We start from the raw sequence: 17737 nt of genomic DNA, 5'->3' as shown, positions 1-17737 counted from the left end.
GGCGGAGGGAGCTGGCGTTTGTCCACAGACAGCATGACTAAACTGCTTCTAGCACAATGGAACACCTTGACAGAAACCAGAGTGCACAGAAACACCGTTTACCTTCCTGCCACAGCAGTACCTATTTATCTATTTGCACTGGTGTGCTTTTGAACAGCTAGGTTGGCAGGAGCAGGGACAAAGCAACGGGAGCTCACTCTGTCGCAGGGATTCAAACTGCTGACCTTCTGATCGGCAAGCCCAAGAGGCTCAGTGGTTTAGACCATAGTGCCACCCACTTCCCTTCTCAGCTCTGGTAGAGGAAGGGGGTGTCTCCAAACAACAGCAGTGCAAGATTTGAATTACATCTGTGTTTTGGTTCACATCTTGTTTTGGGAAGTGAGAAGTAGGTAGATTTGCATTACAAATGTGAACCAAACAAATCCTCACTTCTGATCAGTGTTGAAAGTCTGAGTTTTTTATTTGTCGAATTTATAGTTCTCCTCCTTCCAATTCCATGGCTCATATAATGTGCAATCATTGTTTTTATTTGTTGATATTATTTCTACCTGCTGTTCTGTTCAGGAGGAAGCTCTCAACTCAAGCATCTCTCAATTCCTATATGGGAAACTGCCTTCTCACTCTTCTAAAAAATGAGAAACTAGACTGTCAGTGTTTTACCGTTACCCAGAAGAAGCAGGAGATGCCAACTTAGAATTCTCTAAGGTTGTATCTGATCATCTTGGATACTTATGGAAATGGATTGCCCTCAGCTGGTCTTGGACCCTTGGCAAATGCCCAGCCCTGGAACACTCTGCTTAGCTATCTAGTGCAAAAAATTCTAGTTGCCTCTTCTAGAAAAGGCAGAGGAAAAAGGAGAAGGTCTGGATTGGGGCCCATTTTTGAACAGGCCACTGGGGACATATTTCCTTTCCTTTTGATGCTGCTAATACCTACCTAATGTGCCATTATATTATTTCATCAGGAGGTTCAATAGGGCAGCCCTGCAAAAGGGAGAAAATTGTATCTTGAATTAAGCTGGCATCATCTTTTACCATCCACCAAAAGGCATCGCCGTGTTGAGTTTCTATCATTTCCTCTACTTTGACTGTGTTTCCTGTCTCAGGTGGGCTCTAACAGAAAAACGCAGCCTCTTTAGATGATGTCGATGATCTCTGCTGTCTGACTGCATTTTGCTAAAACAAAATGTGTTCCTCTTGCCAGTGCATGAACGCCTCCCTTGATAGAATGGTAATGTCACTCACCTGAGAGGTTTTGGAACTGAATTCCAGCTGATAAAAGCCCTGCCTCTTGCTCTAAGGATGTGTATGGATTTATTCAAAAGCACTCCTGGACACGTACTTCAGTGAAGAAATTCTTTCCCCAAAAAATCATATTACCTATAACAGTAATGTGAATGTGACTGATGTGTATGTAGGACTCTGTCATTTGACAACAGAGACTCTGTATTTACTATTGTTACCAAAGATAATATAATAAGACTCCCCCTTGCTTCCCTCTCAAGAAACGCTGTCTGTTAGCAATTTGTCCTTTGCTGATATTATTATTATTATTATTATTATTATTATTATTATTATTATTATTATGTGTATGTCAGGAACCATAGATGCCTGATCAAATGGAAGATGTCCACGGTTGTCATTTTAAAGCCCGCATAACACAGAGAAGGAAAAGGAGCTGGAAACTTATACCTAGTTATTTTGCTAGTAATTGTGTCCCAGCTCCTGGGTAGGCTATAGAATCATGCAGTAAGTGATTTATAGGCAATCTTATAGGGTGGGGGAGGAAGCAGTGCCAACTCTTTTTCACCTACCTGCTGTGAGTCAGAATTTAATGTTGGAAATCAAATTAACCCTTCTATTCCTCCCGGCAGCTTTTTTATTGCCTCACAGAATATAGTCTGAAACGCTGAAAAGATTTTACACGTGCAGCTCCATTAACTACACAGGCACTTAAAAGATTCCACTGGCTGTCTTTATGTTACCAGGACAAGTTCAGGGTTCTTGTATTAATTTACAAAAGCTTGAGAACTTGAGTCCAGGACTTTGACTAAGCCTCTTTTAAAGCCATCCAAGCTGCTGCAAAGACATCACTTGTCAGAGCGAATCCCATGGTTTAACAATGTGCTGAGTGAATAAGCACTTTCTTTTGTCTGTCCTCAGCCTTTCCTCGTTCTGTTTCATTGGATGACCCCAAGTTCTAGAGGCAGGGCCAGCCCAAGACATTTTGGCACCTGAGGTGAACGACAAAATGGCGCCCCTCTTATCACCAGGGAAGAAGGGGTGATTGAAGATCTACATCAGGAGCAAGCGGGGAATAAAGATCTACATCAGGAATTTGAGAAGGATGTTGACAAGCTGGAACATGTGCAGAGGAAACCAATAATAATAATAATAATAATATAATATTATTTATACCCCGCCCATCTGGCTGGGTTTCCACAGCCACTCTGGGTGGTTTCCAACAAATATTAAAATACAGTGGTCTGTTAAACATTAAAAGCTTCCCTAAAAAGGACTGCCTTCAGATGTCTTCTAAAACTTTGGTAGTTGTTGTTCTCTTTGACATCTGGTGGGAGGGCGTTCCACAGGGAAGGCGCCACTACTGAGAAGGCCCTCTGCCTGGTTCCCTGTAACTTGGGAACCGCCAGAAGGCCCTCAGAGCAGAAGAATGGGGGTGGAGACGCTCCTTCAGGTATACTGGGCCAAGGCCAGTTAGGGCTTTAATAGTCAGCACCAACACTTTGAATTGTGCTCAGAAACGTACTGGGAGCCAATGTAGATCTTTCAAGACTGGTGTTATGTGGTCTCGGTGGCCGCTCCCAGTCACCAGTCTAGCTGCCGCATTCTGGATTAATTGCAGTTTCCGGGTCACCTTCAAAGGTAGCCCCACATAGAGCGCATTGCAGTAGTCCAAATGAGAGATAACCAGAGCATGCACCACTCTGGCAAGACACAGGTAGGGTCTCAGCCTTCGTGCCAGATGGAGCTGGTAGACAGCTGCCCTAGACACAGAATTGACCTGCGCCTCCATGGACAGCTGTGAGTCCAGAATGACTCCCAGGCTGCTCACCTGGTCCTTCAGGGGCACAGTCTCCTGATAACCAAGCCTTATGAGGAACTGTTGAGGGAGTTGAGACTGAGAGGGTCTTCAAATGTCTAAAGGGCTGTCACACGGAAGTTGGAGCAAGGTTGTTTTCTCCTGCTCTGGAAGGTAGGTTTCAAACCAATGGCTTCAAGCTCCGAGAAAGGAGATTCCGACTAAATATCAGAAAGAACTTTCTGACAGTAAGAGCAGTTCAATAGGGGGAAAGTCTCCCTGAGGAGGTTGTGTATTATCCTTCATAGGAGGTTTTAAGCAGAGTTTGAATGGCCATTGTGGCATTTGCCTCCTAGGTGGGTCATTAGGAAAGGGTCAAATGAGTGAGAATGTGATTGGCCAGTGGGAATGCAAGGGGGGAGTAAAAGTTAGAGTGGGAGATTTTGAAAGTCAGTTGAGGTTTGGGAGGTGAAGAAGGAAGAGGGAGGATTAGGTGTGGGTTGGTTGAGTTGTACTGTGAGGGAGTAAGAGGAATTGTTAGGTGGAGTCAGATAGCTAGTTGGGGATAATCAGTTTGAAGTTGTTAGGAAGTAAGATTAAGAAACTGACAAGAAAAATTAATTGAAACCATAAGCTTGTTCCTGCATTTAAAAATAAACTTGATTATTTGCTTATGTTAACTACTGTCTGGACTCTGTGTGTCCCCCTGAGAACGGGGTGGTGGCAGCAAAGAAAGCAATCACAGTGGTGGCACAGGGTCAATAGACTGTCAAATGTCCGTGGGCCACAGCCATCTTTAGCTGAGATTTGTGCATTTCAGGGGTTGGACTAGATGATGTTTGGAGGACCTATCCAACTCTATGATTCTATGATCTGCTGCCCCTGTAGATCCTGCCACTGAGACAGTCATTTTACCTTGCCTCATGGATGGGCTGGTCCTGTCTAGAGGAAGTAAGAGTTAAGCCTATCCACTTTCTCTACACTGTGCTTTATATTATACACCTCTATTCAGCCCCCATTACTCACCATTTTTTTCTCAACTAAAAATGTAGCAGCTAATGCTGAAGAACTCTTTCCAGGATCCTCTAGAGATGCTACTTTCCAGAGCGCACAATACGAAGATAGTTAAGCCAATGATCTGGCCTACCTATTAAAAGGAACCTTGTTGCGTGGTTGTTGTTTTTTTTTGTTTTTTTTTTTGAGCTGGGCAAAAAACGCTCCTAAAATTGCAGCTTTACAAGAGGTAATAAAATGCTGCATTTGCTGAAAGGGATAATCAGATGATCTGCTTGTTAAGTAATTACAAACACTCAAGAGCAAACGAAATGGACCACATTGAGACATATCATTTACAGGCCCCTCTGCCTGCCGAGGTCTCTGACTTAGCATGGATTTCATAAAAGAGGCATCACTCCCCGATTCTCCCCAGGTTTGCTTTCATTAATTGATTTCCAGGCTGTGAGAGCTTTGCTTTCTTCCTCCCTCTGGAAACAATCCAGCATTTTGTTGTTCTTTCATGATGATGATGATGATGATGATGATGATGATGATCAAAATGTTTATAATCGAGTCAGTGGGGATGCTCTGTGCTACTGCATGAGTTCTGGCTTCTGCCTAGAATAATAATAATAACAGCAATGATAACAATAATAACAATGTTAAAAATAACAACAACAACAATAATTTATTTGTACCCTGCCCATCTGGCTGGGTTTCCCCAGCCACTCTGGGCGGCTTCCAACAAAGATTAAAAATACATTAAAATGTCACACATTAAAAACTTCCCTAAAGAGGACTGCCTTCAGATGTCTTCTAAAAGTCTGGTAGTTGTTGTTCTCTTTGACATCTGACGGGAGGGCGTTCCACAGGGCAGGTGCCACTACCGAGAAGGCCCTCTGCCTGGTTCCCTGTAGCTTTGCTTCTCACAGTGAGGGAACCGCCAGAAGGGCCTCAGCGCTGGACCTCAGCATCCGGGCAGAATGATGGGGGTGGAGACACTCCTTCAGGTATACAGGGCTGAGGCCATTTAGGGCTTTAAAGGTCAACACCAAGGGGAAACTCCTGTGACATTCGTCAGGCTAGAGGAGGTGTGCAGTATCTTCAGCCCTCCATATGTTGCTGAACTGTGGCTTCCATCAAGCTTGGATGTTAGCCATGCTTGCTGGACCTGGTGGGACTTGTAGTTCAGAAACATCTGGAGGGTCAGAGATTCCCCAAAGCTGGACTAGAGATTTAACAGAGAAAATAGGTCATTAGAGCGAACCCCCCCCACTCTCCACATTAAGGGATCTCCTAGATCAGCCTTCCCCAATAGCCCATCTAGTCCATCGCTAGCCCTAAAGCAAATCACTGAATTGCTGCAACCATTATTTCTGTCTCTATGCCAACCTGTTTCAAGCTGTATTCCTGTTGTTTTTATTTGGTCAAACTTGGCTATTGTTTGTTCCCTTGCAGTGGGTCCTTCTCAGCCTCAAGCAGATTTTGGCATTCCTCGCCTCCTAATGCCTCTCAGACTTTAAAGTGGTGGGGGGAAACCAACAGCAATTGCAGCATTCCTCTGGTGGTTGCTGTTCCTGCTGAAGCAGAGAGCACTTTCCCTTTTTTGGAAAAAGGAAAAAGTTTTGCTGCTTTCTCAAGACTCAATGTACTGGCATTCTGTCTGTGTCACGGAGCTTCCACAGAAAAGAATTGCCTGTCATGATGAGACCTCTAGTCTTCAAGCGCCTATTGGAGAGGGAAGGAGGGCCTATTGGAGATGGTTTTGCAAGTGGTTGGAACAATGAGTGTGTCAGAGGCAAAAGGAAAGAGGAGCCAGTTCTAAGGACTTCTGTTTAAAGGATCACTCTTTTCCTGCTCATTTTATTAGCACTGGCCCTGCTTTTAGGCGGAGAGAAGTAGCTGCCTTTTAAAAATAATAATAATTTTTTTTACTAATTTTCACAGTAAACAATCATTACATGAAAAAGAAAAGAACATAAAATAAAACATTTATATACAATCTTAATACTGAATCCATATTTTGGGATTCCTTGAATCCCCTGACTTCCCTCCACTCCCTCCCTGGTTCCTTTGTATTATTTTCATTTATGCATGTCAATAAAGGATATGCAGATGACACAACCTTGATGGCAGAAAGTGAGGAGGAATTAAAGAACCTTTTATTGAGGGTGAAAGAGGAGAGTGCAAAATATGGTCTGAAGCTCAACATCAAAAAAACGAAGATCATGGCTACTGGTCCCATCACCTCCTGGCAAATAGAAGGGGAAGAAATGGAGGCAGTGAGAGATTTTACTTTCTTGGGCTCCATGATCACTGCAGATGGTAACAACAGCCACGAAATTAAAAGACGCCTGCTTCTTGGGAGAAGGGCAATGACAGGCCTAGACAGCATCTTGAGAAGTAGAGACATCACCTTGCCAACAAAGGTCCATATAGTTAAAGCTATGGTTTTCCCAGTAGTGATGTATGGAAGTGAGAGCTGGACCATCAAGAAGGCTGATCGCCGAAGAATTGATGGTTTTGAATTATGGTGCTGGAGGAGACTCTTGAGAGTCCCATGGACTGCAAGAAGATCAAACCTCTCCATTCTGAAGGAAATCAGCCCTGAGTGCTCACTGGAAGGACAGATTGTGAAGCTGAGGCTCCAGTACTTTGGCCACCTCATGAGAAGAGAAGACTCCCTGGAGAAGACCCTGATGTTGGGAAAGATGGAGGGCACAAGGAGAAGGGGGCGACAGAGGACGAGATGGTTGGATAGTGTTTTCGAGGTTACCAGCATGAGTCTGACCAAGCTGCGGGGGGCAGTGGAGGACAGGAGTGCCTGGCGTTCTCTGGTCCATGGGGTCACGAAGAGTCGGACACGACTAAACGACTAAACAACAACAAAGGATATTTATTTCTAATTGCCTTCTCATTTCAACATTCCCCATAACATTATAAGTGGTTTTTTATTTTAAATCCTGCTGGTGTATTGACTTCCTTCCATTGCTTTTGTATATATGCAATAAACATTTCCCATTTCTTTTTTATATTTGTTGTCGTCTTGATTTCTTAGTTTCCCAGTTAATTTAGCCATTTCCGCATATTCCATTAACTTAATTTGCCAATCTTCTTTAGTAGGGACGAGAGGTAGCTGCCTTAGGTGGCCGATGCTGGGGAGATGAGGGACCAAAGAGGTACAGTGGTACCTTGGGCTATATACACTTCAGGTTACATATGCTTCAGGTTACAGACTTCGCTAACCTAGAAACAGTACCTCAGGTTAAGAACTTTGCTTCAGGATGAGAATAGAAACTGTGCTCCGGCGGTGCAACAGCAGCAGGAGGCCCCATTAGCTAAAGTGGTGCTTCAGGTTAAGAACAGTTTCAGGTTCAGAACAGACCTCCAGAACGAATTAAGTTCTTAACCCGAGGTACCACTGTATATCCCACTGGACCTGCCTTGCACTACTATGTACTGCCCATAGATGTGATGGATGACACCATCCTGCTTGCATCCAAGGAAGATAACATAGCCGATCTAGCTGGCTCCTGGAGCAGGAAAGAGTGATATTTGCCTCTTTCCTCTAGCAATGATAGAAGAAGAAAAAGAGTTTGGATTTGATATCCCACTTTATCACTACTCGAAGGAGTCTCAACGCAGCTAACAATCTCCTTTCCCTTCCTCCCCCACAGCAAACACTCTGTGAGGTGAGTGAGGCTGAGAGACTTCAGAGAAGTGTGACTGGCCCAAGGTCACCCAGCAGCTGCATGTGGAGGAGCAGGGAAGCGAACCCAGTTCACCAGATTACGAGTCCAATGCTCTTAACCACTACACCACACTGGCTCTCCAAATATGTCTTGGCTCCCAAATAAAACAGTGGGCGAGTGGTTGGCAGGTTGGTACATTTAAGGAGCCCTGGTGTCCTCAGCCACTGCTTGACCTGGCGGACCTCTGGTACCAGGCCAGATGTCTGATTTTGGTTTACCCAATACCATGCCAGAAGATAACTTGTCGCCAGAGATTCTGCAGACGTTTGCATGGGATTTTGTCATCTGGCTCTAAACTTGGATTCCTTTAAATACCATGCTATTTATTCCAAAGAGTATTTATGGGGAAACGGGGGTGGGGGGATCAATTTGCTTCCCACGGCCTTCCCATTGCGGATGGGTTATTTATGTTTAGGATGAGATTATGTGCCAAAGATTGCTTTTCTCTGCCTTCCATTCCATTTGTATGGAAATCACTTCCAAAAAACAACAACCCCGCTGTCATGGATTTTAATTTGCAAACCCACAGGCAAGACTTTCTGGCCTCTTAATTTTATTTATTGTTTGTTTTGGAAGCACTTTAGGATTATTGTGATTGTGTTGCGTTCCTTTCTTCCACTATGTCTGATTGTACACAAAGATTGCATCAAAGAAATCAAATTACTTTTAAACCGCATTGATATTATCTGCTGGGGAAAAGAGGTAACCAACTGGAATCTGTGTGGTTGGCAGACAAAGGGTGTCGAGGTCAAATCCAGCAATAGATACTGTGTGTGTGATTCTGGGAGCTGAGTCATCCCTCTGTCCCTGCACGTGCACGGTCCCTCATCTCACCAAGCAAGGCACCTTTTTGCAAATGCAGGTGTGGTCCCAGGGCCAAGACATAGGCAAAATCCTGTTTATTTCCACAGATTATCCTAGAGTTATAACTAGAGTTTCCACCAAACTTCAGGTCAGGTTTAAGGTGCTGGTTTTGACCTTTAAAGCCCTATGCGGCCTAAGACCCATGTACCTACGGGACCGCCTCTCCTGGTATGCCCCGCGGAGGACCTTAAGGTCCACAAATGACAACATTTTGGAGGTCCCAGGTCCCAGGGTGGTTAGATTGGTCTCAACTAGGGCCAGGGCCTTTTCAGTACCGGCCCCGACTTGGTGGAACGCTCTGTCCCAAGAGACCAGGGCCCTGTGGGACTTGACATCTTTCCGCAGGTCCTGCAAGTCAGAGCTGTTCCACCTGGTGTTTGGTTTGGACTCAGTCTGACCCTTATGTTTCCCTCCCATTATGGTTTTGATCTATGGGCTACTTTTAAAATGAGGCTGCATTTTAAATTGCATTTTAACCTGTATTTTAAATTGTTTTTCTTCCCCCTATTATGTTTTTACTGTAATTTTACTGGTGTTAGCTGCCCTGAGCCCAGCTCTGGCCAGGGAGGGCAGGGTATAAATAAAAATTGTTGTTGTTGTTGTTGTTGTTGTTGTTGTTATAGCTCCCATCATCCCCAATCAGCATGACCATTGATCAGGGATGAAAGATGGTTGCAGTCTGACAACAACTCTTTCTGAGGGCGGCAGATTCCCCAGCCCTGCCATATGGCATCCACCATAATGTTTTGTCTGGCCTGGTCTGAAAATGATACATTTGGAGCAGTGCCTTTCCCCAGACAAAGAGATGCTACAAAATAACGTCTGCTAAACAGCCTACATTTTCTTCTCAGCTGTGCCCCGTTATTTCAGTTTTAACACCCTCTGAATTTCCTAAGTGACATTCTGTCTAGCCGCCAGGATTCCTTTTCAATGGGTTTTGAAGGAAGAAACAACCAATTTACGTCCAATAAGCAGTGGACAACTGAGTTAAATGAGTGCTCTCCGCTCTGGAAAATGGTAGTCCAAAAGGGGAAGTGCTTTGCTAATGTTTGGTTCCAAATCCTTGGTATATCTTGACCCTTCCAATCGAAATGTTTCATTTGTGGCACTTTTTGTGTTTTCAATTTAGTGCCCCCCCCCATCTTCCTAACATGTCCCATTCCTCAACCATTTTTAAATGATACGCAAGATCTCTTGTCTTATGACACCCCCAAGACAAACACTTTGGAAACACAGAATTAGTTCTACTCAGAGTAAATCAGTGGGCATGACTCAGGTCCATTAATTTCAGTGGGTAAAGCCTAGTTGAATAAAATTCAGTAGCAGCAACTTAGAAAATAGTTTTATATAGCATTGAAAACCTTATATTTCTTCTTCAATAGACCAGCTGGCCAGTTGTGCTAAATCGTTACTGTTGTTTGTGGTTATTTATTCAATTCACATCCTTCTCTTCCTCCTAAAGTTGCTCAGGGCAGCAAACACATTCATCATAATAATGTTTAAAAAGCAGTCTAAAAGCAGTTAGGAGCTTGGGGGGGGGGCACAGCATGCAAACAACTACCATATTTTTCACTCTATAAGCCGCACCAGACCACAAGACACATCTAGTTTTTGGAGGAGGAAAACAAGGAAAAAAAATATTCTGAATCTCAGAAGCTAGAACAGCAAGAGGGATCACTGTACAGTGAAAGCAGCAATCCCTCTTGCTGTTCTGGCTTCTGGGATAACTGCGCAGCCTGCATTCGCTCCATAAGATGCACACACATTTCCCCTTACTTTTTAGAAGGGAAAAAGTGAGTCTTATAGAGCAAAAAATACGGTACGTTTAAAGCATCTCTCATCCAATGATCTCAGGGTTGCCAGGCCCTTTTCCTCCTGGAACAAAGTGAGAAGTGGGGTACCGCAGGACTTTGCCCAGGGCCTGGTTTTGCTCAACATCTTTATAAATGAGTTAGGTGAAAGAATTGAGGTGATGCACATCATATTTGCAGATGGCACTAAACTTGGATACCTCAGAAGAAAAGAAACAGGATTCAAGAGGACCTTAACAGATTGGAGAACTGGGCCCAAGCTAACCAAGTGAATTTGACTAGTGACAAATGTACAGTTCTACACGCAGGCAGGAATAATCAAATGTACAAATATAGGATGGGGGACACTTGGCTTTCCAGCAGTACATGTGAAAAAGCATCTAGGGGTCTCAGTAGACCACAAGCTTAACATGACTCAATAGTGTGATGCAGCAGCATTTAAAAAAAAAAGGCAATGCAATTTTAGGTTGCATCAACAGACATGTGATGTAATAGTTCCATTCTTTTCTGCCCTGGTCATCTGGAATACTGTGTCCAGTTCTGAGTGCCACAGTTTAAGACAGCTATTGACAAGCTGGAACATGTGCAGAGGAGATGATCAAGGGGCTGAAAAACAAGCCTTATGAGGAATGGTGGAAGGAGTTGTGGAGGTTTAGTCTGGAGAAGATAAGACAGAGAGGTGACATGATGAGGTCAGGAGTGCATGCAGGAGCCAGGCCCTGTGACCGGTAGGGCTTCGCAGGACTGGGACTTTCCTAAGTTTGTTCTCAAGAGGCAAGGGACAGCCACGCAGCTGAGGCCGATTGGTAACTCACGGCACCTGGTGGAAGGAGTATAAGGTCAGCATTTCCCTTTGGCACTTTGCCAGAGCAACATGCGTCCTGCCTTGCTGCGTTTGGCTTCTTGACTCCTTGCTTCTTGATCCTTGGACCCCTGACTTCATGACTCCTTGCTTCTTGATGCTCGGACCCCTGACTTCATGACTCCTTGCTTCTTGATGCTCGGACCCCTGACTTCATGACTCCTTGCTTCCTGACCCTCAGACCCCTGACTTCGTGACTCCTTGCTTCTTGATCCTCGGACCCCTGACTTCGTGACTCCTTGCTTCTTGATCCTCGGACCCCTGACTTTGTGACTCCTTGCTTCTTGATCCTCAGACCCCTGACTTCGTGACTCCTTGCTTCCTGACCCTCAGACCCCTGACTTTGTGACTCCTTGCTTCTGGATCCTCGGACCCTTGGCTTCTTGACTCATGGTTTCCTGATCCTCGGCTCTTGGCTTCTTGACTCCTGGATCTTGGACCCTTGACTTCCTGATTCCTGGCTTCCAAACTCTCATTCCTGCTCCCACCCCGCAGTCTTTTTTATTATTATTATTATTAAAATTTTTATTACATTTTCAGTTTACAGAAAAGAAAAAGAAGGACAAACCAGAAAAAAGAAAGAAAGAAAAACAATCCAACTTTCAAAATACATTTCCAAGTTACTAACTGGACTTCCCCACATCTCCCTCACCCTGCGTTCTTTACAATAAACATATCAGCAAATTATTACCTTGTTTCATATCTTATTTATATCTTTCAGAGTGTTTTACTTCTAAATTTAAAATACCTTTTGTCAAATATTTATACCTTAAGATAATACATAAAATAACTTTAAATTTCAACTTTTTCTTACTTATAACTTAACTTTCTATTTTCCTAATCTAATTGCAGGAGCTAAAATTTCCAAGTCATGCAGATTCTTAACATTCATACAACTTATAATGTTTTTGTAAATAGTCCTTAAATTTCTTCCAGTCCTCTTCCATTGTCTCTTCTCCCAGATCTCGGATTCTGCCAGTCATTTCAGCCAGTTCCATATAGTCCATCAACTGCGTCTGCCACTCTTCCAGCGTGGGAAGGTCTTGTATCTTCCAATATTTTGCAATGAGTATTCTTGCTGCTGTAGTTGCATACATAAAAAAAGTTCTATCCTTCTTTAACACCTTTTGGTCCACAATGCCCAGGAGGAAGGCCTCTGGTTTCTTAGGGAAGGTGTATCTAAACACCTTTTTTAACTCATTATAGATCATTTCCCAGAAGGCCTTCACTTTTGGACAAGTCCACCAGAGATGAAAGAATGTCCCTTCAGCCTCCTTACATTTCCAACATTTATTATCAGACCGATGATATATTTTTGCAAGTTTGACTGGGGTCATGTACCACCTATATATCATTTTCATAATATTTTCCTTCAAGGCATTACATGCCGTGAATTTCATTCCAGTGGTCCATAACCTTTCCCAGTCTTCTAACATAATGTTGTACCCAATATCCTGATCCCATTTTATCACCCCGCAGTCTTGCCCCCAGTCCCGACGTCCTCCACCAGGACTTTGACTGCCCATAAACCGGACCATGACACATGATAGTTATCTTCCAATATCTGAAGAGTTATCACATGGAAGATGGAGCAAGCATTTTTCCTGCCTCTCCAGAGGGTAGAATCCAAACCAATGAACTCAAGTTGCAAGGAAGGAGATTCCAACTAAACATTAAGAACTTTCTGGCAGTAAGAGCTGTCTGACTGTGGAAAGGACTCCCTGGGAAGGTGACGACTTCTCCTTCATTGGAGGTTTTTAAACAGAGGTTGGCTGGGCATCTATCAGGGATTCTTTAGTTGGGATTCCCGCATTGTAGGGGGTTGGAATAGATGACCATTCAGACTCCTTCCAACCCTACAATTTCATGATTTTATGAAACATCCAGGTAAATTAAACCTTTCCATCCCAGTTCAGAAGGGGCTGCCCTCCACTTCACTATGTTAAGGAACTTCGCCAGATTCTGCATTTAACCAAACTACTTGTCAAGTAAGAGTTACCTAATTAAAAAACAAAAAAGTGCTCTAGGCGACATGCACCGTAAGAAAGACAGAATAACAGCAATTCAGTAAAATTAGTCACAACAATAAAAGTCCAGCCATCAAACCCAGAAGGACATCCCATCAACCAATCCAAGTAACTGGCAAATAAGAAGTAACTTTAATTCAGCTACGAAAGCTAAAACAACAGTTGAGAGGCTGTATTTAGGAGTGCAACCCAGTCTTTTCTAAAGTTGCATAGCCAGGTCTGGAGCATCCCAGACTCACAGATGTCAGGGTCTAAGAGTCTAGAAAGTGAGGAGGAATTAAAGAACCTTTTAATGAGGGTGAAAGAGGAGAGCGCAAAATATGGTCTGAAGCTCAACATCAAAAAAACGAAGATCATGGCCACTGGTCCCATCACCTCCTGGCAAATAGAAGGGGAAGAAATGGAGGCAGTGAGAGATTTCACTTTCTTGGGTTCCATGATCACTGCAGATGGTGACAGCAGTCACGAAATTGAAAGATGCCTTCTCCTTGGGAGAAAGGCGATGGCAAACCTAGACAGCATTTTAAAAAACAGAGACATCACCTTGCCAACAAAGGTCCGTGTAGTTAAAGCTATGGTTTTCCCAGTAGTGATGTATGGAAGTGAGAGCTGGACCATAAAGAAGGCTGATCGCCGAAGAATTGATGCTTTTGAATTATGGTGCTGGAGGAGACTCTTGAGAGTCCCATGGACTGCAAGAAGATCAAACCCATCCATTCTGAAGGAAATCAGCCCTGAGTGCTCACTGGAAGGACAGATCCTGAAGCTGAGGCTCCAAGAATTTGGCTACCTAATGAGAAGAGAAGTCTCCCTGGAAAAGACCCTGATGTTGGGAAAGATGGAGGGCACAAGGAGAAGGGGATGACAGAGGACAAGATGTTTAGACACTGTTCTCGAAGGTACCAGCATGAGTCTGACCAAACTGCGGGAGGCAGTGGAAGACAGGAGTGCCTGGCATGCTCTGGTCCATGGGGTCATGAAGAGTCGGACACGAGTAAACGACTAAACAAAGAGTCTAGGCAGTTTCCTATGCCTAGGTAAGAAGAATAAGAAGAGGAAGAGTTTGGATTTGATATCCCACTTTATCACTACCCGAAGGAGTCTCAAAGCAGCTAACATTCTCCTTTCCCTTCCTCCCCCACAACAAAATAAAAAAATTCCTTCCAGTAGCACCTTAAAGACCAACTAAGTTAGTTCTTGGTATGAGCTTTCGTGTGCATGTATACTTCTTCAGATACCTTGATGCGTTTGGCTTCTTGACTCCTTGGTATCTGAAGAAGTGTGCATGCACACGAAAGCTCATACCAAGAACTAATTTAGTTGGTCTTTAAGGTGCTACTGGAAGGAATTTTTTTATTTTGTTTTGACTATGGCAGACCAACACGGCTACCTATCTGTATCCCCCACAACAAACGCTCTGTGAGGTGAGTGGGGCCGAGAGACTTCAGAGAAGTGTGACTGGCCCAAGGTCACCCAGCAGCTGCATGTGGAGGAGCGGGGAAGCGAACCTGGTTCACCAGATTACGAGTCCACCGCTCTTAACCACTACACCACACTGGCTCTCTAGGTAAGGGTTGCAGCTGTGTGGCAGAGCATCTGCTTGGTATGCAGAAGGCCCCAGGTTCAATCCCTGATATCTCCAAGTAGGGCTGGAAGGGAACTGTGCCTGGAGCCCTGGAAAGCCACTGTCATTGAGTGTAGACAATACTAAGTTAGATGGACTCAATGGTCCAACTGACTATAACGTGCTATGAGGAAGGCACGCTTGGCAAACCCTCACCGTGATCTACTCCTGCCCGGAAACCTATGTCCCCACTGTGGAAGGACGTATGGATCCAGAATTGGCCTCCACAGTCACTTACGGACTCACTTTCAAAACCATGTTTATGGAAGACAGTCTCCGAAGAAGAAGAAGCTACCTATGAACCTCTTCCTTCATTGAGGACAAGTGATCTTGCAAAAAAGGAAATAATCAGCTCAGCTTTAATACAAATTGGCCCCTGATCTTGCCCCATGGGAGTGGCGTCTGGTAGTGGAAGACCCCAGGCAGACCTCTAAATTATCCAGCTCTTTGCTGTGATTACAACTAATTTGGGGATTCAGTTGCTCAGCAGTGGAGAGAGAGAGAAAGAGGAGTCTATTGATTGCCTCCTTGCTCTCAAATTAACTTGGTTCCTTGACACTGCCTAAGGCCCATTAAGTCAAGATTCTCTCACTTCTTAATTACCCAAAGGGTGTTTGTGTCTTATCAGCAAAAGACAAGTATAGATTTCTGCTTCAGGGCCATCACTTGGAACATTTTCTCCACTCTGGGGTTTTTGCTCTCTGGCAATCGGCCCAATCAACCTTTTTTTTTATTTTTTAAGCAGCTCTGCTGTCAAGAGGAAAAGGGGATGTGTGGAATCCCAGCCTCCTCACAAAGACTTGGTTTGAAATGTGCACTTTGCTGCTCTTAACCGCAACACACTAACTGCTACAGACTTTTAAAGCCAGGATGTCACCAGGAACTGTTGGATCGCCCCCACTAGGGCTGCAGCTGAATCCCAATAACATGCAATGCAAAGCATTGGGCATTGTTAATCTTTGCTCATGCTTTGCAGGCCCCCTTGAAATTCCTTCAGATATTTGTTTCTAACACAGCAAGTTAAATCTGTGGTGGCAACCCCTGCCCACTTGTGAAATGTAGCAAAACCTATCAAGGTATCTTTTAAAACCTCTCCTAAAATTGCCCCAGTGGGGTACTCCATATCTGTAGCTTCTTTCCTCATTTAAATGGACTGAGTGCATTCGAACCTGCCCATCCCATTCTGGTCCTGTCCGCCTGCCTATCCAGTCATAATCCCAGCTGGCATCATGGTGAGGACCTTCTCCTTCCTGGATTTAGTGGGCAATCCTGTTGTAAACAAACATCTGCCCTTGTTGCCTTATGGGGTGTCCAAGAGCCCCTATAGAGTCCTTACGTAGGTTCCCTATTGAGCAGAAATCTGAGTGCGTTGTTTATCTCGTCTGACAGGTTACCTGTTAATGCTCACTTGATTGGATACCCTGGGGAGCCTGGCCAGTCTTTTGTGATGATAAATATTTAGTTCCTGAGCCAGGTCACAGGCTCACCCTATTCAAACGCAGACGTACTCTTAAGACAGGATTTGTGAAGGAAAAGACAATGGGGAGGCTTTTCCATTTTCCTTTGACCTTGCAGAGAAAACATTTGGTCAGTTTGGGAATCAAAAATGGTTTCAGGTCGGTCTTCCTGTGCTGATTTATGTATGTGCTTGGTTGGTACATTTATGAACATTTATTATATATCTAAGACTTTAAAATTCTTATCACAATCCTAACCCCTGGATGGCAATACTGGATGAAGCAGTGCAGCCAGCAACACATTCATGGCCCTGAAGCTCCTGCCAACCAGGACAGAAGGAAGGGGAGCCAGGTTACAAGCTGCACAGCAAAGAGGTCTAGATGGGGCCTGTTGCCATCATTGGATGGCTGCAGGGGTTGGCACAGGATCCAGCCTCACTACATTACAGGGGGTTCCACTGAACTAAGATTAGTCAAATTAAACTTCCAGCAAGTTCATTTCCTGGATAGCTCAGTTGGTTAGAGTGTGGTGCTGATAACGCCAAGGTTGCAGGTTTGATCCCTGCATGGGACAGCTGCATATTTACATTTCTCCCTAAAACCATACAATAAAAACCATATGAAAAGTTAAAACCGGAAATTAGCTAAGCATTATGGGAACATGTAGTCTTCATTGCCTGTGCAAGCTTGATGGAACAGAAAAGTTTCCAGCAAGTGTTTAAAAGCTGAAACAGTTTTGAAGGAAAGAGCTATCTGATCCCCCAAATTGACCCAGAACGTTGCTCAAATGCCCTTTAAAAAGAACCCCTCTCATCTCACCGATGTCATCACATCCAATTTGCATCTTAGACAGAAATGGTGGAGAAGCGTGGAGGGATAGGTTTGCATGAGGAGACATGCGTAATAGCACAAGAGAGAAGTGAAGGCAGGTGGCAGGGGGTGATTTAACGAGCCATTGGCTGAAGATGTAAATTGCAAGACTTCGCTCCAAACTTGCAGGGTGTCTGCAAGAGATGTTGGGATTTGTTTTCGAGCCCAGTGGTACAGAGATATCAGAAATGAGTAAGCCCATTGATTTCTTAATGCCTCGCTGCCTGCCAGCCATTGAATGAACATGGGAGGTGATGAGAATGAGGTAATCAGGAGGCTTTGCATATTGACATCTCTTGAGGTCTGCTGGAATCACATGTGGTGCTTCAAGAGTCTGGCTGCTCATCCAGAGAGGTTGAACAACTGGCCTGAAGATGGGGGGAACCTGAGGACCTCCGTATTCTGTCAGACTAAAACTCCCATTGCCCTTTGCCC

Source organism: Podarcis cretensis, assembly GCF_951804945.1.
Source record: "Podarcis cretensis genome assembly, chromosome: 6".
Classification (NCBI taxonomy): domain Eukaryota; kingdom Metazoa; phylum Chordata; class Lepidosauria; order Squamata; family Lacertidae; genus Podarcis; species Podarcis cretensis.
The sequence above is the reverse complement of the archived record's forward strand: the minus strand, read 5'-3'. Positions refer to the sequence as shown.